The 22,583-nt window shown below is 36.3% G+C and overlaps 1 protein-coding gene across 1 annotated transcript in view; it reads left to right on the forward strand.

The window, feature by feature from the left end:
- zbtb16a (zinc finger and BTB domain containing 16a) overlaps window positions 1–22,583 on the forward strand; it is a 309,589-nt gene that overhangs the window by 9,663 nt on the left and 277,343 nt on the right. The gene's annotated exons all lie outside the window — the stretch shown is intronic.

Consider the following 22,583-nt stretch of genomic DNA (forward strand, 5'->3'; position numbering starts at 1 on the left):
AAAAAATCTCAGAGGATGATTGGATAGCCAAGTGTTGTCATGATGCCAAAATTTGATCTTTAGTTTCACGGTATTCGATACTGAAACAATACTGGACTGATACTCAATATGTAACAGATCAGAAACAGGATGGCCACAAGAGGTGGTCGCATTTTAAAAGCGAGAATTTATTAACAACCTAAAGAGTGAAAAAATATGTTTAAATAAAGTTTTGTTTATTACCTCCGCCAAGGAGGTTATGTGATCGGCAGGGTTTGTTAGTTAGTTAGTAAGTTAGTTTGTTAGCAACATAACTCAAAAAGTTATTGATTTTGATGACTTTCAGGAAATGTCAGAAATGGCATAAGAAAAAACTGATTGGATTTTGGAAGTGATCCGGATCAACGTCTGGATCCAGGAATTTTTTAAAGGATTCGTTACTATTAGGAGATAGGGCTAATGGTGGAGGTCTGCGCTCTCCGAATGCTTTTCTAGTTTCATATTAAATCATTCTTTGTCTTTATTCAGATATTATACATTCTATATTTATTTGGTTATATGTAGAGTACTTTTGTAAAACTATGATACCCACTGACTTTACAAAGTACATTTTCAGAAATACTCTCCGAGTTTTTTTTTATAAAGGCTCTGCCCTTTCCCAAACACCGTCTATGGAAGGTTTGCCAGATGGATGTGTTTCACACATCCATCTGGTGTGTCATGTTACTATTGGGCCACACCTGTTAATAACTGAATTCAGATGTTTCAATCTGACCCGTTGCCACAGGTGTATGAAATCAAGCACCTAAGCAACTGAGATTGCAAGCCAGGTCTTCTCAGCCAACATCAATGCCTAATATCATAGATGCTCTACAGAATGAATGGGCAAAAATTCCCACAGAAACACTCAGTATCAGTATCACACATCTCAGTGACCCTGCTTGCATTAATGCTGATGCACCACACTGTTGCTGCTACTGGCAAAGCTTAACCTCCTCCACCCCAGCCTCCTCCTTTATAGCATAAAGCTTGTTGCACCCTCATATTCAGATCCATGCTTCTATGTATTAATGTTGTATGTATTCCTTAAGAACTAGTTTTGTTATACTTAGTATCACTGTCATAAATGTATCTATCCATTTAGGTTTTTCTAGCCATGTGCTCCCTGGCAAGTCAAAGTATGCTGCTTGACTAACCCAAGAACTTCTTTTGAGCAGAGCCTTCTCCGCAAAGTAAAACTGTGGATCTGTTTTGCAATAAAACGGTCAAATTTATGATAAGCGTGGTCCCAACTGAATAAATTTTAATAGAATTCAACCATAAAATCATGCTGAAGTATTCTAATTAGTATGATATATATATAGTATAATATAATTGCTTACAATTAAAATTCTATTTCTTACAGTGTCAATAATTTGTTCATTTACTCAGACGGTCACACCACCTGACATTTTTAGGGTTTAAAATGCCAAAATATGTAATCAAAAAGAAGCATTTTTCTTCGACGTAAGCTGTTGATAACATGAGAAAATCCTAGTTATTCGTTGTTTCTCCTTGAACTTTATCTCACCTTGTTAAATAGATCCTCTTGAACTATTTTATTCTACTGTGGGAAGTCACAGCGTTCCCTTCTTGGCTCTACAACTGAGCTCAACTTTTCAGGAAAAGAAACATTTCATTTTCAAAGACTGGCAGCTCTGAATTTAAGTTAATTATTTCAACCATAAGAATTAAACCAGGAGATATAATGTTGAGTTGACATGAGGATGTATCTGATTGAGCCCGTTCAGTAGCAGGTAAATATATTTCCCAAATCTTTCATGGGAAATTATATTTTTGATCCTTTTTAAGGGAAAATTCCAATATTAGAAAGTGTTTTTGTCTAACTTTCAGTGAAAAATATCTCATTGCATTTATTACAAGCCACATTCACCCAAAAAAGTGTGGATAAAAATCATATTTATTGATATGAAAAGTTGAAAGTGAGACCTGAATTGCTGAAAACAAGTAAAATATCTTTCAGTAAAGAAAGCATGTTTTACCTTTTGGAGTCCTGAGATGAGAGAAGTAATTCAGGTATCAACGCCTCATTTCCAGACAGAAATGAGCAGTTTAGACCTTATTAGTGATATCTTGAAGTAAGATGGTTTTCTGGACTTGTCAGGTGAACACTGCATAATTTAACAAGCTTTTTAACTAAAAGTTAAAGAAATAAACACCATGAGAATTTAGATTCTGCTGTGCAAAAACACATTATCTTCTAAACCAGAATGTTGCCTTCAGTTGCTAATGATTCACTCATAAACTTCTCATCTCTGCCTATTATTCACTGCCACAAACCCCCATGTTGTAAAAGTCTATCAGTGCATAGTTAGGAGATGATTGCAGAGTCGTAGGTCAAGGCACTCTTCACCTGAAACTGATCACACAAACCCAGTTTGTCTGGCTGCCATTCTTTTAGCGTTCAGGACAAGAGGAGTATTGATCCTGAGGATTCTCTTAAGCGCTGTAGTTTGTCCTCTGAGGGTGCAGCTGAAGGCTTGGAATGGAGAAGTAAACAGGCACTTGGTAAATAAAACACCTAGGTCAACACAGCTATTCCACCCATTAACCTGAAGCAGGTTTGGCCATTATGTGATGTATCGCAGTGTGTGTGAGTGTGTGTGAAAGTGGGAGAACCTGTAACTTGGCAAACACGAAGAGCTTGGTCATTTAGGGGTCAGAAAAGTTTGAAGTGAACTGGGTTTAGTCAGAGCAGGGTTCATCATGATGACTGAAAATATGACTATAAACCTTCTTTCCACGAGGAAGACCTAAAACCAGCTAAAAATGGACCTTTGATAAAACTTTGACAAAAATTCAGTTTAGTTTATGTCAAGGAGACTAAATGAGACTAAAATGTAGTGTAGCTTGACTGTTGGACATTAAAAACCCATGACATTTCCTGATAGTGTGTAAATTCAGCTCTGCATGCTAACACACAGACTCAGTATTGGCTGCAGCTGCAGCACAGTCCTCTTCATCACCCTCACTAAAACCGCTGTGGTAAACAGACCCAAACTTTATATCAACTCGTCTTAGTTAACAGCATTAACGCAGTGTTGAAATGCATGTTGAAACCAGCAGGAGAAAACTTAATCCGCCAACTAAAGAAGGCAATAAGAAACATCATGATGCATGCAAGGACAGCTCTGTAAAATGACTGTTAGATGAAGGTGGATTAAACGTCATCATGATGTGCTCCAAAGTAATTTCAAGACAAGAACATCCTGGTGTAGGTGAGAAACTTGAATTTATTCAGTTTTTTGATGAGGAGATGCTTCCCTGCAGATCTTTGTCTCATCTTTAACCAAATTACAGGAAAGTGTTGGTATTATCAATAAAGACTTTGATTGTTTAGGAGCATCATTATCAGTTAAAATCAATGATCCAATCCCTGCTGTGAAGTTCTTCACTGTAGATTAAAGTCCTTAATGTCATTTTTAATTAATTGAACGAGGGAAAGTGCACAGTTATGGGTGTTTTAATGTTTTTTTTTTTTTTATCCCACAATTTGGCGTATTAATTTATTTAATAAAGAATAAATCTTTTAACTAAAATAGCAGGGAAAAATACAAAGACTAAGGACTAAAATGTTTTTGAGTTTTTGTTGACTAAATCTACTCTAAAATCATAAAGATTTTAAATGACTAGAATGTGACGAAAACTAATGAACATTTTATTCTGAAGACTAAGAATGAAAGTTAAATAGCCATTAAAACTTGGGTTGCATTTAGTTTTATTTTGGAGTTCATATTACACCATGTGGGTACATATTCTACAATCAGATACGTGATTGTTTATTATTCCTGAGTCTAATTCAAATGTACAGTAGGAACAAATAGAAACACTAACAACAGTTTAGAAAAACGAAAAGAAAAACAAACAGTAATATGTATACATATATATATATATATAGATATAAATACATATATATAGATATAGATATAGATAGATATATATAGATATATCATAATGATTTTATTTGTATAGCACTTTTCAGAGCGTAAAAGTATATACACGTAAAAATATTAATAACAATATAAACAGCAAACTACAGTATAATAGGATGGTGTGTTCAATGTAGGACATGAAAACAACAAGAAATGAAGACAACTATAACAAAAATAAATGTTGATATACAAACATTAACAAGGAGTATAAATATTAATAAAAATGAAAACAAAACAAAGGATATATCAATCAATACAAATTATAATAAAAAATGTAAATACAAATTTCAAGAACATAACAGGACATCAAAAACAAGTATAAATTGAATTAGTAATAGTAGTAGAGAGCAGTAGAAGAGGTGTAAATGTTTACTAGAAATACAGAAAACAATAAGAATTATTAACATTTACACTAATTATAAACAATGGCAAGAAGAAAAAATATAAGAAAAATGATGACTAAAAATCTTGGTAAGAAAACTTAACAGTTACAATGGGAGGTTAATGGTTTAATTACAAATATGTATTGCAAGAAATGTAGACAATAAAAATGATATTCATATCAACAACAAATAAGAAATATAAAAAAGGGAATATAAATATTGATAAGAAATATAAACAATTATTATCAAAAACTCAACAAGCAAAAAATAAAAAAAAAAATAAATGCAAATGACAAAAATGTTTTCAACAATCATTTGAATAAACTCAAAAGAAAAATACTAATAAGAAACATAAAAACAGTTACGATCTAAACAAGAAAAAATATGAATTACAAGTAGAAATGTTTTTAAAATACAAGAGGTAGTAATGTCCATAAAGATATGGCAGAAAAAGTATCATTATTAAGAAAAATAAAACCCAATACAATAAGAAGTGTTCATAAAAACTGTCAACAATATAAAGAAAATGTATAGATATATATTTGCAAATATATGTATATTAGCAATAAATGTTGACAACTGCTTAAGAATGCCAAACTTAGGTATAAAAATGTGTATAACAATTCAAAACAAAAATAAAAAGTATTTATATTATTAAGAAAATATACAACAAATATTAATGACATCAGGAATATTATTACCTAAAGGAATAAAAAAACAGTTTTAATATCAACACAAAAATATCAGCAAAACTTAACAAAATGGATAACCACTTTAGACACCAATAAGCCTGTAAACAACAATAATACATATAAAAACAAGAGTTTTACAAATGAAAAAAATATTTAACTGTTGATAATAATGAAAAAAAAAATAAAGCAACATGAATAAGAAATATAAACATTAATAATAAATACAAACTACAGTGAAAAATGATTAATAGTTAAAGCAATAAACCATAATTAGAAATATAAACAGTACAAAAGCAGAGAGTTGTACAGCTAAAATGAAGACAGAAATTTTGATAGATTATAAATTACAGAAAACTTATATGATACACAACTAATGATGTAGGTGAGATAAGTCTGTATTTGCCATTAGAATAATAATAGAATCCAAAGTTTTTAAATGATTTTTAAGCCTTTTTTTGATTCTTCCTGCTCTAAATTGATCTGGTAAGACTTTAGAGCTGAATTAATTGGACTTGTTGTAAACTTTATCCACAGTTGTGTTTTGGAGAGGCGTTGGTTGTGCTGCAGTCCTGACTGTGTGATTTTTGGCCGTACCCGAGAGCACATGGCGAGCAAAAACTACATCCCGACCAAATCCAGCAGAGGTCAGAGGTGGGGGTCAGGGGTCACAGAGGCGTGGCCTCGGTGCCGGAGACGCCCCCAGGTTTACACAAGTGTAAAAAGAGTCCATTCAGTCTGGCTGCATGGGCAGAGTTTCACAAAGGTCCACTGTGTGGGGCCTATACCCCCCAACACACAAACGCACATACGCAAACACACACTCTAACAGACCTCCTCCAAGCGCCATGCCGACACAGGACACAGACAATGGGGGGTTTCTGGTCAGCAGACCCACATATATGTTAACCTAAAATACTTTCCTGCATTAAAACAGGATTGTTACCCAGATTTAATAATGCATATAATTTACACAAGAATAGAGACACAAACCTTTGTTTAGAGGAAATCTCTGAATGTTAACAGTGATAAAGACGAAGCAGTTGTGCAAAGATAATAGACTAAAGTTGATAAATAAGATAAGCCATGAAAAGGCAAGACGAAATTATTCATTGGCCACGGATGCTCATCACAGCAAGGTGTCTGACTGTGGTTGAAAAAAATATGAAAAAAAAAAAAGAAAATGAATATTTACATCTGTACAAACTCTTTTTAAGTGTTTGAATTAACATATATAGGGCCTTGTGCATTAATGGTGTGGTTGCAGGAGTGCAAAAGCTAAAAGAATGCTGAAAAGACCTGATGAACATCTGCATTAATAGTGGCAGATTTACCTGCAGATGAGGTGAGGCATTCTTATTTCTGAGGTTTTATTTATGTTACAGTAAATAGATGATTTTAAGGTATTTCATAAGCAAAAAGGCAACTCAAGGTGCTTCACACCAGACATCAGAACATAACAACAAAGGAAAAAAGAAGTAAATTAAATAAAAATGGAGTGGAACACCTAAAAATTCAAAAAAGGTTGCATTACTTAAAAAAAAAGCACTCTTCTGCTTTGCAAAACTTGAGACTTAAGTGTTTATAATAATTTATTTAAAGCTGCATTTTTAAGAAAAGACTGAATGTGTCTTTTTTATACTTTAAATATTCAGAAAACTTAACTAAAACAGAACTTGAAAGTGCATTTTATAGGGGTTATTTACAGCAAAGGCTTTGAACACATTTGATGCTCATGGTTAATATTTACTCCAGCAGGATCTGTATGAGATGACCTTTAAAAAACTGCAGCATATGTGCTCATGGAAATAGAAATTGTAAGTCACTTTGATTCTACAGTGCCGCTGCTATCAAGCTTATTATCCACAGACAATCCATTTGAGTATGTATGATGGCTGACCTTGTTAGGTGACAATAATGTTAGAAAAATGTAGAATATAATCTTGTATACACAGCAGCTAAAGCCATGGGAACACAATGAAAGCACATGCTGTCTGCTGCAGTGAACCAGCACTGGAATCACACTTGAGCCTGGTTTTTACTCACCGACACTTAATGGTGCAATTTCTTCCCTGAGCTGCAAACCTAAACTTCCTCCAGGCAGCCCATCGCTCCCTAACTCTTGGTATTATTTTAAAGTGCAGCGATGATCTGGTTTTTATAATTTAGCCCTCATCTTCCTTTCCCTCTGTAAAACGGTGGATTATTGCCAGATTAAGGGAGTGCCTTTTTCTTTATCCCTGGGTAAGCCTGCACAGCACGCAGCTCAAAGGTAATGAAGCACTCTGTGATCCGTGCCCGGATGAATCTAAAAATTCCCAGAGCACCACTGTATTTTAAAGGAAATGAGATTTCCCTGAAAGCCCCCGTCAAACCTATGCTTTCCATTCTGAAACAGCTTTAAACTACTGTGATTACTTACAACCTGGAGCGAGAGCCCAGACCTGTTGCTGTTTCCAAAATAAAACAAATACCAAGACAGAATGTAGAATCATTTCACCTTACTGAGGGAAATGTATTCTTTGAAGAAAAAGCCAAAATTGTATATATTTATCTAAGCTGCTTAGTTTCTTAATCTGGACAAACATCAACATGTTTCTTTTTCCCAGTAAGGATTACATTGTCTGCTGAATAAATTGACCTTTTGAAGATTTCAGTCAGACACTGACATGTGTTTGTGCTCGCTTTATCAAAGTTTTATGCCCTTAGTGTTTTTTTTTTGTCAGTTATTTGATTAAATCTAATGAGATCATCTGAATAGAGGGAAGTAGGCTAGGTCAAATGGGACACATATGTAAATTGACATTTAGGATAAGAACAGAAATACCATGTGGCAGTTTAACCATCAGTGATGCCAAATTTGACTCTCATTTCTTGTGCATGTTGTCAAGCCACTATTTCATCAGGTTAAAGTGCATCCCATGGATTAGAATGAAAATGCACTAACTGTGTTACTCGGCTAAATTAATTCAAAATGAATTAGCCATACAAAAACTTTTCTTTGCTTAAGATATCATGCTCTGCCTTGACTTCTATAAGATTGAAGCTATAGCATTAAAGGGGACATATTATGCAAAAATGACTTTTTCAGGCTTTTCCAACAGAAATATGTGCCCTTGGCCTGTCTACAACCCCCTCAAGTACCAGAAGAATCCCCCCCTTCACCTTTTAGAAAATGTGTGCTGAAACAAGCTGTTCTCAGATTTTCCCCTCATGTCATGTGGGGAGTTGGCCACGCCCCCAGGTTTGGTTGACCCTGTCCACTTGGAAGAAAGTTCCGCCCTCCTCTCCTGATCCTCCTCGATCAGGAGAGCCACATCCATTAAGCCACATTCATTTCCTGAGAGGGGCGGAGTCAGACAGCTCAGTGACATTTAAAGCCACAGACACAGAAACGGCTCGCTCTGAGCAGGGCTGAAACAGAGGAGTTTTTAGACGTGCAAAAATCCAACATTTGAGTGTTTTTTCAGCAACAAACTTCACAGGCGTGTTTTGGGGACCTCTGAGACCAAAATAAACTTGTCTTAAAAGGGTTAAATATGTCCCCCTTAAAAGGAATTCCATTAAATTTCAGGTTAAAATGATACATTTTGATAAATAAATAATATTCTAAAATCAACACTTTCCTTTGAGTAAATGTGTCTGAACTGTCTGTCAACATACTCATATATTTCTTTTGATTCGATTAATTTGGTTAGATTAGATTAGATGGATACTTTATTGGAGGAAATTCAAGTTTATCTATTTAGTTTTTATTTCTCTTTATCAGGCCTTAATAAAATAACTAATCAGGCTGAGCTATAAGCTTTTGTAATTGTATAAAGCTTGCTAGTTACAGCAACTCTGTAAGGGGGATGTTTGGGTTGTTAGTTATTAATTAGCTTATGAGGTAAGCTTTAAACTCCCATTATCCAGCATGCACAGCAAAAACTGAGGTGTTGAATTCTCAGTGTTCAGCGTTCCTTCAGTGTTGGCGCTGACCAACAGTATTAATCCATTTGGTGTTAATTCAGCTCTGTAGAGAAACAGCTGATCTGCACCGCCCACGGGCATTTGAAATCTGGGGGGGCTGAGTTGTCCCATCATGCCCATGGGAAGAGTGTGTATGTGTTTTAGATGTGTTTGGATGTGTTTTGCCTGAAGTCAGTGATCATTGTTCCTTTACTCATGTCTCTGGTGGGTTATTGCTGTTTTTCATGCTAAACACTTGTGCACCATGAGTGAAGTTATCCACTGTGTTGGTCACATCCAGCCATTAGTGGAGGATGGTCTATGATTCATAGGTGGTCTTTGCTCCATCCATGTCATGAGAGACTTGACTTTGATTTTGCTGTGTACACAGAGTTAAACAAAGTGGTTCTTCAAGGAAAAATTCCCATTTATTTTCTCCATACTGGATTTGAATTTTAGCTATGATGTCATAATCCAAGATAGACTTACCATGTGTGTGAAATGATGGGTTATGCTCCTGCAGAAGAAATACTGTATCAATGTGTGATATCAGTCAGGTTATAAGAAAAACATTGTTCACTCAAGATCCTGGGCAAAAACAAACTACAGCACCCACAACCCCACTGATTGATTAACTAACCAATCATCCACTTTTCAAGGAGTTGTTGCTGTTCTCATATAGCTGCAGAAATATCCGTCTTACTTGTGGGACAAACGGAATTAAGAATGCTTTGTTCTAACTACCATTAGCCTTTTGTATGACAGCATATTAAGACCACTCTAAAAACTTAAAATTGAGAGGATCAGTTAATTTTTAAGGAAAAAAAGATTAGAAAGTCATAACTTTTAATTAATTAGTGCCTCTCTAAAGACAAAAATACATATAGAGAATTATTAAATTTTAGTGAACAACTCACAATGTTTGAGGCTATAAAGCCGTAAATTTATGGGAAGCCACACCCAATATTTTTTTAAAACTAGGGCTGGCAAAAGATTACAATCTTTAATCGTGATTAATCTCAGGATTTCCGTAGTTCATTGGAATTAATCACGCCCTTTATACAGCATTTTAAAATGTCACTATTTTACATTTTAAACAGTTCTTGTGCCATTTTCTACACTCGCATCTTAAACCAAGGGAATTAGCCTTCCTGTTTGGATACAGATCTACCTTTATAGAAAGACTGAAGTTCATAACATAAACTTAACCACCAAACAAAAGAACTCATTATGGATTAAAAATGTAATAAAGGTAAAATGTTTGATAAATCAAGGTACAGTTGACGTCTGACTAGTCCACTGAGCTAAAATTAGATGTTAAGAAGCAGTTGTGAACTTCTTTTCATCACTGTGGCTGCAGGGAGACATTATAGCAGGGGTGTCAAACTTTTTATATATACCTCACCTTGAGGATATTAAAGTTAATGAAACCAATCTAAAGTCAGTTAAGATAATCTCAGTGATTAAATATGCTCAAGTGGCTAGTTAATGGCTGACAAGTCAAACAGCAAATCATTTTAACTTTTCTGGGGAGGCCAATCAGGGCTCTGGTCAGCCCCGGCTACTACTGGCTCCATCTGTGAGACGCTAATCAAAGAGGCTTATAAATCAGGATATTTTCATTTTAATTGCCAATATGTTTACCATCTTCAGTGTTTTCTCAATTTACTTAAGGAAAAAAATCTTGATGTCAAAATGTTTGTTTACAGATTTAGCATGGTAGCACCACATCATGCTGAAACTAAGAAGTACACTACAGTCATGCACAAGCTTCATGGTTCCATTGTGGACAATATTTTTATTTAAGATTGTTCAGCGGGCCAATTGAAAATAGACTGGGCTGCATTTGGCCCCTGGGCCATAGTTTGGTCACCCCTGCCTTACAGTGTGTTATATAACGTGTGTTCAGACACTACTAAATCATGATTGATCAAAATTAATCACAATTTAAAACAAATTTCTTGCAATAACAGTGGATCATAGTTAATCGTGATTAATGCACCTAAATAAAACAGAAATTCTCAAGAATAGAAAGTCAAAAATGTACAAGTAAAAACCTTGATATTTTCAAATGTAAAAAAATTGTATATTTACTCAAACTAAAACTTAAAACTCTTCAACTAAAAAGTCAAAAACTGACTTGGCAAGGAAGAAAATCATACCAGATGAGGCCATCTGCCTTGCAAAACTACTGCAGTTGAGAGCCTGATCAGTTTATGCAATTTTCTGGGACTGAGCAATTAGAAAATACTTTTGATTTTAGCCTAAAATCATCACATTATCATCAGCAGATGGACTCTGAAAAAAAATGCTGTAAACTGGAAATATTCAGATGAAAGCAACAAGCTGACAGCATCTGGTTGACAACTTTGATCAAACCAGCTTTTAGTTTGGTTTCTCATAAATTTACAACTGTATAATGTCAGCAAAATAATTTCTTTTAACTGAAAATATTGACTTTTGTCTCAATAGTTAACAGATCTTTTAGAATTGTCTGAGTGTCTTTAATACACCTTTATAATTAATCAAATGTATAATTATACATTTTATCAGTTCTGTAGACGCCCCTGTCTATTCATACTATTTTTTCATTGTTCCTATTAAAAATATTAGACCCTTCCTACTGCACATGACTTCTCATTAAATATATTTTGTCCAACTGTTTTACAGGGATACCTGCTTCAAACTAGTCAACAAATAAAAATTATTTCTTAAGACAGGGAAACAAATGCAGAACCTTTATAGAAGTGTAGGCGCCAGTTATGAGTAGCTTTGTTAAGTCCATAAAGACTTTAAGTGAAGCTGAGAAATGCCATACCAAAGCTTTCGTCCGTCACTAGTCTGTCATCAGTCAAAAGGCCTTTAGAGGTCGAAGTAGAGCCCTCTGGAACATAATGAAGAACACTGTTGATCAAACTCTCCGTCTTAGTTGAAGACGTCTATTGTTATTCCCTAATATTAATGTTTCCTCCTCAGCACGGCGCGTCCCATCACCCCGTGCTGATTGATTGAACATGTTGAGTGATCTGTTGCAGACGCTGAGTGACCCCCACCCTCCCTCTGATAGTCGACTCTGACCCGACGCGTCCACTGCTCCCATTTTATCAGCGTCAGTCAGTGAAGTGTTGATGTGAGCCTGAGGCACAGAGGTGACTAAACTCATCATCCAGGACGACGAGGCCTCCCAGCGTCTCGGTCTAACTGTGGAACTGTTGCATGTTTTTTTCACCAACTGGCAAAGCTCCACACAAAGAGGACAGCGTCTCTCAGTTCAATGTGTTTTCATCTTCTGGGTTTTTATAGTCACATTGAATGAATTTAACTAACAAATACAATTAAAACATTGCATGCAATCTTATTTCATCAGCAAGAAGTTTATATATTTGAGAGCATGCCTGAAAAAAATCTTGTAGAAAATAAATGACTTCCTTGAAATATTGCTTCATCTGCCGTTGATGCAAAACTAACAAGCAGCATCTGTTGGTATCTAAAAAATGAAGCCAGTATGAAACTACAAAAATACACACCCGTTTTTAAATTGGTGTAAGATTGTAGTTCCTAAAGAATCCACTTGGAGCTGGCTCCAAAAGCCACATAATCCACATTAGGTCCCGAATAGCACTGCCTGTTTTGACAGCATAAATAAATATGTTTATAGCCTAGTTCTGAATTTGGTGTCAAAAGTTCAGTGCATTTGTGATTCACACTAGACAGGTGATGATTTATTTTGTGACTCAAACTTTCTGGATTATTTTCAGCCCAAGGGTTAAGCATAAATTAGCTCAGCTAGGACATTTATAGTTGTGAAGCCAAAGGCTGACAGCAGTTTAGTCTCTTTATTTGTCTCTAGACTGGTTGAAAGTTAAGTGAATAGAACATTTTATGACATAGCTACCACTTGAGAGGGAAACAGGAGTGACTTTCCTGAGGATATGTCGACACAGCTGCACAACATGGAGCTGAGGATTGTACCCACAACCTTCTGATTGTGGGATGAGCAACTCTACCTACTGAGCCACAGTGGGCCCGATATAAATGCTTAAATGTCATTTGTGGTGGAATTTATTCCCATCCCATGGAAATCCTACAGAAATCCGATGACCATCCTGAAAAAATGTGAGCCTCGACCACCATTATTTTATATATAATGCTCCTTCAAAACCCTAGGCATAATATCCATGTCCATCTTTTACCCAGCCTATTCGCCTGCCTATTCGCACTGGACTAGTATTACCTAGGGACCTCTGGTAATTTGTAATAATCTCACAGGACGTCTGTGTTTTTAATCCTGTATGAATTGCACATGTCTGTAATTTGTGTTGTAAAATTTCAGGGAAAACTACCGTCTATGTTCCAGCTCACACAGAAGTCCACAAGTAATTCTAATCCTGTACGAATTGACGTCTTTTAGGGTTGTCATTATGTTTTTAATGGCCTATGTGGCTTTTTCTGCTCCTTTTAATAATCCAGAAAATACTAGAGGCGTTACAGGGCATTGTTAGCCATGTTTTGACACATATAGGTTTTAAACAGTGCTCTGCTTTTATGTAACTTCAGCTTATGTGTAAAATGGCTTTATTTTACTTAACTTTAAGCTCTAGTGTCCAAATATGCGTGCGCACACCACAGCTCTCTTCAGCCGCACAGCTCTTCTGCTCATCCTCTTACAAGTGCCTGATCTTATATCAGTTTTATTTAGTCGTACATTGCATGCATAATAAAAAAATTGGTTCAGTCAACATTCAGTAGTTAGGGTGCAACAGCTGATCCGTGCATGTGCAATGATCCAAAGTGAATAAAACACAGAATAATCTTCGCAGCATCAACTGCTTAAAAACTGTTTAAAGTAACAGAAGAGGTTCATATTTAACATGAGGTTAACAGCGTGTATAGGACACATGTAGAAAATGCCACCTACACAATGTGATGTGCTCAATTTTTGTTTTTTTATGAATTTTGAAAATAAAGATTAATTGTACATTTTCATTGCTGCAGCCATGCAGCACCTTCATGTTTTCCTCAAGCAGTTACCTTGGTTCCCGAAAAATGAAGCCAATGCAGCAGTGCAAAACATTGCAATACTGCGAGTGTCCACTTGAGGCTAGCTGCAGGAACTCCGGAAGTTCCGTACACAACATCTGTTAAAAAGCTGCTTTTTACTCGAGAAATACACTGGTTTACAGCCAGATAGCTTGACAGGCAGATGCTACCTGTCACCCAGAAGGCTAGCTTTAGCGATAGCTTAGCTAACAGGAAGACAAGTTCAGTGGGCGGGTTCTTGTCTGCTGTTAGATTGATCCAAAGTCTGGTTGAGACAGCGATTACAATGTGGAAGCTGCCACAGATTGGCTTTAAAAGCTGTTTGAGTTTGCCTATTGTGATCAAACAGCTGACATTACACAGGCCCCCCAGCATGGCATTCGCCGATCACTCCCCCCCCGGTGGGGTGGAAACATGGTGAGGCAAAGCATTGGCTTCGCTATGGGTGGACTGTCATGGTGGAAGCATTGCCTGCTGGTGCCAACAGATGCATTTACAGTCTCACCCATGATCTCACTGGACGACTGGAAGTCATGGCAGAGGGGGAATATTCCTCTATTCCTCCCAGCATTGTGAGTATTCTCACAAAAATTTGCTGTCTTTCTCTCTGTTACACCCCGACTCGTCTCCTCGAACAGGCATGTGTCTTTCAAACTCTATAATCTCCAAAACTTTGAATAGAAACACCCAAAATGCTGCTGGGATTGAAGTTAATCATGTCTGCCATCTCCCAGTGTAAAGTAGTAACAGCGCAGACCTCCACTATTAGCCCTATCTCCCAATAGCACAGAATCATTAAAAAAATTCCTGAATCCAGATGGTGATCCGGATCAGTCCCAAAATCTAATCAGTTCTTCCTTATGCCATTTGTGACATTTCCTGAAAATTTCATCAAAATCCGTCCACAATTTTTGAGTTATGTTGCTAACAAACGAACTACAAACAACAACAAAACTTTCTCTTGTTAATTTCTTCAGTAAAACCAAAACCCAACTTTCAAGAAATGTGAAGCCCAAACACTGATCTAGCCCCATACTCTACCGAAGATAGAAACTTTGAACTTGTTAGAAAACTTCGAGAAAATGTTGCAGGTTTCAGAGGCTTAGAATATAAAACCACTCTTATTTGTTATTTGTACCAAAATCAGATTTAAGGACTTTAATGATAACTTGATAGAGACTTGGCTTTGCTTTTTCCACTTCAATCTCCTTCCCTTATGATCTTATCACTATTTTACCTTTCAGCTGACCACCTAAAGGCCATTTGAAATTAAAATATGAGACCACTTACAGAAGCTTGTTGATATTATTATGTGACTTCTTCATAACCTGCTATGTCACCAGTGAAAAATATTAATATAAATCAAAGATGCACATCATTATGCTCCAATCCTCCTCTTCCCTCCTCTGCTTCAGCCATGATTCTGAAAACCAAACAGACAAAAACAGAGCACTTAAACAGGGAACAATTTGTATTTGTGACGTCAGGAACATGAACTAAGAGCTTACACGGAGCACTTAAGGGGAAATAACAATAGAATGAAAACATAGTAAAATGAATCCATTGGTTAAAAAATAGCCTCCGGTCAATGATCATCATTAGGGCAAAAACATCAATCGTGCTTATTTTCCCAGTAGCTCTAAAGGATGCTTTTACCATAAAAGACTACAAGTGTTATATCAGGCCAAACAAGAATGAGGCGTACCATCTGCTGCATCACTGATCATTGGTCAACACAAACAGCCAGAGGAAAATTAAAGCTGAGCTAGGGGCTTTTAATGCACTGCAAAAATATCTGATGAACAGAGGTTTAAGTTATAGATCATTATGGACTTGTTTGGGGAAACTAAGCTTTGATTTCTCTAGATGTAAGAGTTTTTCTTTGGACAGTCAATATCTTTAAATAAGACAGATTCAGTAGCAGAATCTGAGATCTTTAAATAAACTGCTTTGACCTGGAAGTCAAATAGCAGAAATTCAATGCATAGAAGAAGTCATGTTGGTTCCTGCCTTTGGATATCACCATAAGCTAGAAGGATAGCGTGCATTTATTTGAACCAAAGGGGAAGCATAAAGATGTACGAAATTTTAAAGTTTCCATGTCAACGTTATCATCGTTAACTAAAACTCATTAAATAACTAAAACTAAAGCGTGAAACTCCTTAGTTAACTGGAACTAAATAATAACTAACCTTTACCAAATAAATGAAAACTAACTAAAACTTTATAGTGTGCTTACAAAACTAACTAGAATAAAATAAAAATAGAGACAAAATATCCTTAGTTTTAGTCTTTGACACAACCATACTGACTGGCACCTACATACAAGTCTGGGGAGTGTAAAATGGTGTGATTTGATTGGTTAAGACTTCACACAGTGGTAGTTTTATGTCTGGAGTTGTAAAAAGTCCAACTTTTGTTGTTCAAGCATCATCTTTAAATAGATAAAGTGATAAGTAAAGAGTAGCCAGTTTGAACGTGATTTTGAAAAATGTACAATCTCTCAGTCCTGACATCTATGCGGGAAAACTAAAATTAAAGATAAAAAAAAACTAAAACAAACAAACCAACACTAATTACTAGTACTAATTAAAACTAGACTGAAATTGAAAATGAAATAAAACTAAAAACTAATGAAAATCCAAAACTACTACAACCTTGACCCATGTTCAGCATTCAGCATACAACAAGTTAGCTGCATGCTAACTTGTAAGCACGGTCAACCAGAAGAAGGCCTAGCAGGAACGAGCTGAAAGGGGCATATCGCCACCTAGCGTAGTGTCAGTAAATCCGTTTTACCCAGTTTGTACACTGGTACAAGGACAGTAACCTGGCACGTAGAAAACCACTCACAGACAGCGTTTGGCAAAGGGCAGAGCCTTTGAAAAATAACTCGAAGGGTGATTGAATGAAAGTTCTGTCCGTCACATCTTTACTGGCCAATCAGAGCAACAAAACATGACATAGCCGCTACCAAGCTATGACCCTACCGAAGGAGTAAGCTCCATAGAGGATGGCATAACACCGCGAACCAGGGCGACTGTAGATATGTCACTATGCAGATTTTGTTGTTTTTGAAAACAACTCAATGCTTCTTTTAACGACGAAATTTCATTAAGTTCTGATAAACTGGTGCTTTAGCAGCATCCATGCTAATCTCATCCGCCATAATTGCAATGGCTTCTGTTGCTGCTTGCTTACATCCCGATTCTGCCATGCCTGAAAGTACTGCCCCTCGATGCTGATTGGTCCTGTCCCTTTCTAACCGGGGCCCAAACGGTTCAGACGGGAGCTTTGCAAGATGGATTTGCCAGTGAGAAACACTGAAATGGGGGTATCCATCTGCAATGCAAGGTTTCAAGGACACGGGCCCAGTCAAAGATCTGAATCAAGCTATAGCTTAACTGTGTATGTAAATACATTGAGTCTTGTAGCCTGTATCCAACCTCCTGAGATCCTCCTCACATGCCCGTCTGACAGGGATAGTATGTGTGAACAACTAACTCAAGAAGATTTAAGCTGCAGCGTGCCTGAAATTTTCTAGAAATGGAAATGGAGTGCAGGTGTTAAAACGACTCTACAAAGTAAATGCATCTTGACAGGATCAAATAAGGTATCTAAAGCTACACTTACAGGGTTTAAATTCACCGTACGTGTCATTGTCAGTGTCTGTCACAGTGAGGCTCATCCTTTTGGAACATAAGAGCTGATACATGGCCGCATTGTTGGCATAAGTGGTCATATGGTGTGTTGCATGACTCCTGCATCTGTTCAGGATTGTGGCTGAGGTATCTATCTGTCACATGACTGTTACTTAACAGAGATATCTTACTGTAGCGAATCCATGCCAGGTTCACCACCAACAGATGAGAAATCTGCACACTGCTAAACTTAGGTAGAGCTTAACATTATGCATTTATGTGATGAATAATGTAATTCCCTGCTGATCTACTAAACCACTTCCTATAATCTGTTCTTTTCTTGTCTCTTGTAGTCACAGCGAAATTGGGCAGGGACAATGTGGCATATTCCCACTGATGTTGAGCTTCTACTTTGAATTAAAATAGTTACATTTCAAGAACAATTCGGGATAGAACATTTTCAGTTGAGAATTTTTCTTTGTAGAAAAAGAAAGATTAGCAAAGACACTAATATTGAATTAAAACCACCAAAGACATAACAAATGAACATCAACACTTGACACCAGATTTTCTAACTTTGGTATAGTCCCACAAAAAAAAAAAAAAAAAAAAAAAAAAAAAAAGAATAAACAGTATCAAGATTTGTCCCAAAATCATGGTTGCAATAATAGAAGTCAGCAATCCCAATACTGGATCGTTTATTATGTTCATTTACCAAATTTTGCAAATATTTCTGAGTTGTTAAGACAGTATGTTGGAGTTTCTTGTAATTGTGATGGGCAGATTCATCTCTTTTTTGTTTATTTTTTCAAATTATTAAGTTTTGTTTTTTAACTGTGGAACTTTTTGATACTTTTACCATCAATATGACAGAAATTTCATCATTTTGAAACAAGTGGTATTGAAAAATACCCAGGCATACATCATTTTGCAAACCTTTCTCCTAGAATACCAAATTTCCACCTGTTGAATTATAATGAAAACTTGTTGTGCCAATGACTTTCAACAAATTTCCTCAATATTGCATCATTGTTTGCCTGTTTTTACATCCCATTTTCATTTGTACTGAATATTAAAACATCCAGACTTATTCTGAAAACACATTCTGAATTGATGTTGTAGTGGAGGCTGGGTCAACTCTGTTATTTTTTCCAGCCTACCTTTGCTGTTCTCCGTTGCCGCTTTAATTCATAAATTCACTGAGTGGATTGGAAATAGTTGGAGGGGGCTACAGGAGTACCAGCACTTGACTTTTCCTGTAAGGCTGCAGAACCACTGAGTCTGCCCCTGGCTGGAGTTGGAGAACAACTGTAGGCTGTATGTTGCATCCAAACAGCTGGAGGGAGGGCAGTGTCGCTCACCTTTCACTGCCATACTGTAACACAGCCGTTTGACATGAGACAGCCCCCTAGGTGTCTCACTTTCTTAGCGTTTAAAAGGGCTGGAGTGCTGCTGTCCACCTGCTTATCTGGCTGCTTGTCGGAGAGAGAGGAAAGGAGTTAGTACATATTGAGAAAACCGGCCCTGAAAGGCTTTCCCTCACTCTTCACCCTTTTGACCCACTTTTCAATGATTGCCAGCATATTTATGCATTTGACACAGTGTCTTTTTTTGTTTATATTTACAAAAAATACAGTCATTATCCCCAGTATTTTGATCTTTGATGATGGCATTTTAAAACGTGGTATTTACCAATGCAGAAAATGATGACAGTCTCAATATAAGGAAAAACTGCCAATGTTTTTGTGTAATTAAGATGGTATTTTCTAATCAGGAGAGCACAAAAGAGCACATTCTAAATTGCAGAAATATTTTGAGAACATTTTTTAAAGCGGGTGAAACTAGAGGGAGTTTCTAGGGCCCTTTGCCAGTTCAACCCACTTCTTTAAATATTGCCGATAAATTTGTGCAATTTGGACGTTGCTCTTTCTCTTTTTTGGTTAAAATATGATTGAAGAAAGGTCACAGATTATGCAAAGTACTCTTTTTCAGGCTTTTCAAGCAAATATATGTGCCCCCTGGCCTGTCCACAATCCCCCCAAGAATTAGAACCCCCCCCCCCACCCCAACCTCTCAGAAAATGTGTGCTAAAACAAGCCACTCTCAGATTTTCCCCTCATGATGTCATCTAGGGAATGAGCACCACTCCCAGGTTCAGTTGGCCCTCCCCGCTTGGAAGAAAGTTCTGCCTTCCTCTCCTGATCCTCCTCTCAGCTGCAGAGAGGAGGATCAGGAGAGCCACATCCATTAAGCCTCATCCATTTCCTGAGAGAGGCTTGGTCAGGGGTGGAGTCAGACAGCTCATTAACATTTAAAGCCACAGAAACAGCTCGTTCTGGGCAGGGCTGCAACTTTAAAGGCATGTTTTGGGAACCTGTGAGACCAAATATAAACCTGTCTTAAAAAGGTAAAATATGTGACCTTTAAGATTTTTCGACTTTTTGATTCAACTGATCATTGTAATAGGTTTTACCATTTTGAACACATGGGATTTACAAGTTCAACAGAAATGTTGCCAATGTTTTTGCACAATTTTAACAGTATTTTCTTATCGAAGAGTGATTCAGCCCTGTCTAGGTAGCAAAAATAAGTTCTTGACATTTTGGGAGGGTGGAACTGGGGAGCAGCCAGAGTTTCCAATGCTGCTTTCCAATTCCATCCACTTTGTCAAATGTTTTCAACATATTTGTGCAATTTAAATATTGCCCTCTCTCTTGTTTGGTTAAAAATGATTTAAGATCAGTGAGTTACTGTATTTGTGATGGCACTGATCAATAAAATAATGGAGATTTTAACATTTTGAAACACATGGCATTTACCATTACAGGACATTGTTGACAACCTCAGTTTTGAGGAATGTTGCCAATGTGTTTGTCCAATTAAGGCAAAACTTTCTGATCAAAAGAAAAAGAGCGCTGGCTACATTGCGCAAATGTGTTGGCAACATTTAAGAAAACGTGGTTGGACCTGGCAGGCAGGGAGAATTTCCATTATTTCTTACCAGTTCTGACCACTTTTTTTGCAGAAATATACTGGCAACAATGTTGCCAATGTACTTGTGCAATTCTCTACTTTGGTTTCAAATATGATTGAAGATCTTTAGATACCACAGTATGAAAATACAGGAGACTTAAATAAATACATGTTATTTAAGGGTAGGAAATTTTGACAACCCATAAAATATGCAAAAATGTTGCCAATATTTTTATACAATTTAGACTATATTTTTTACATATAAAGGGCGAGGGAGAAAGTACAGTCTAGATTGCGAAAATACATTTTCAACATTTGGAAAAGTGGGTGGAACTGGCAAATAGCGAGTGTCCAAATTTCTCTACTAGTTCCAACAACTTCTTCAAAAGTTGTCAACATATTTGTGCAATTGAAAAGGTGCTCTTTCTTTAAGTTTAAAAGATAATATAACAGAGTTTATATTCTGTAATTTGTAAACCACTTATCAATAAAATAATGTAGAGTTTAACATTTTGAAACACATGGTATTAAACCATCAGAAATGTTGACAACCTCAATATGCAAAAATGTTGCCAATATTTTTGAACAATTAAGACTGTATTTTAACCAAAAGAGAGGGGAAGAGAGCACAGCCTAGATTGCACTAATACATTGACAACATCTGGAAAATTTTCCCTTCTACTTCCAACAACTTCTTTAAAAGTTGCCCACATATTTGTGCAATTGAAACAGTGCTCTTTTTCCTACGGTTTAAAACATGTTTTAACATGGTTCCTTTTCTGTACTTTTTTAACCACTTATCAATAGAATAATGGAGAGTTCAACATTTCAAACACATTGAATTTAAGAGTAGAGAAAATGTTGACAACCTCAATATGCAAAAATGTTGCCAATGTGTTTGAACAATTTCGGCTGTTTTTTTTTTTTTTTTTTAACCAAAAGAGAGAGAAAGAGAGCACAGTCTAGATTGCACAAATACACTGGCAACATTTTGAAAAGTGGATGGAACTGGGGAACAGCGAGGGTATTCAATGTTCCTTACTAGTTCCAATGACTTCTTTAAAAGTTGCCAACATATTTGTGCAACTGACACAGTGCTCTCTTACTTTTGGTTTACATTTTTTACAAGGTTTATTTTCTGTACTTTTTAAACCATTTTTCAATAAAATAATGGAGATTGTAACATTTTCAAACACATGGAATATAAGAGTATAGAAAATGCTGACAACCTCAATTTGCAGATTGTTGCTAATATTTTTGAACAATTTAGACTGAATTTGTTTATCCGAAGAGAGTGAGGAAATGCTTTTTAGTTTGCACAAATACATTGGCAACATTTGGAGAGGTGGGTGGATCTGGTGAGGAGTTGGCGGTCCAGTGCTCCTTGTTTACTCACCTTTTCAGATGTTGTCAACATATTTGTGCAATTGAGACAGTCCTGCCACTCTCTTTGGTCAAGAAATGACCAAAATGTGGTTTACAAGAGTATAATAAGTTTTAACAACCTCTCTGAAATGTTGCCAATGTTTTTGCTCAGTTAAATAGTACGTCTATTTAAAAGAAAGAAAGCATCGTCTTTATTGCACAAGTACATTGGCAACATTTGGATAAGTTGTCGCAACTGACAAGCAGTGTGAAGCTCCTATGCTGCTTGCTAGTTCTGAACACTTTTTTCAAATGTTGCCAATTAATTTTTGCAATTTTCTCTTTTGATTGAAAATGTTATTGAAAATCAGTAAGTTTATATACTCTTTGATGTCACATGAGAGAGTTACAAATTTCCAAACATGGTATTTCTGAGAATAGATCATTTGATTAGCTAAATAAACAGAAATGTTGCCAATGTTTTTGTGCAACTAAGAGAGAAGTTTTAACTGAAAGAGTGCACTGTCTTCATTGCTCAAATGTTGTCAGAGTTTATGTAATTCAAAATGT

Source organism: Cheilinus undulatus, linkage group 12, assembly GCF_018320785.1.
Source record: "Cheilinus undulatus linkage group 12, ASM1832078v1, whole genome shotgun sequence".
Lineage (NCBI taxonomy): Eukaryota > Metazoa > Chordata > Actinopteri > Labriformes > Labridae > Cheilinus > Cheilinus undulatus.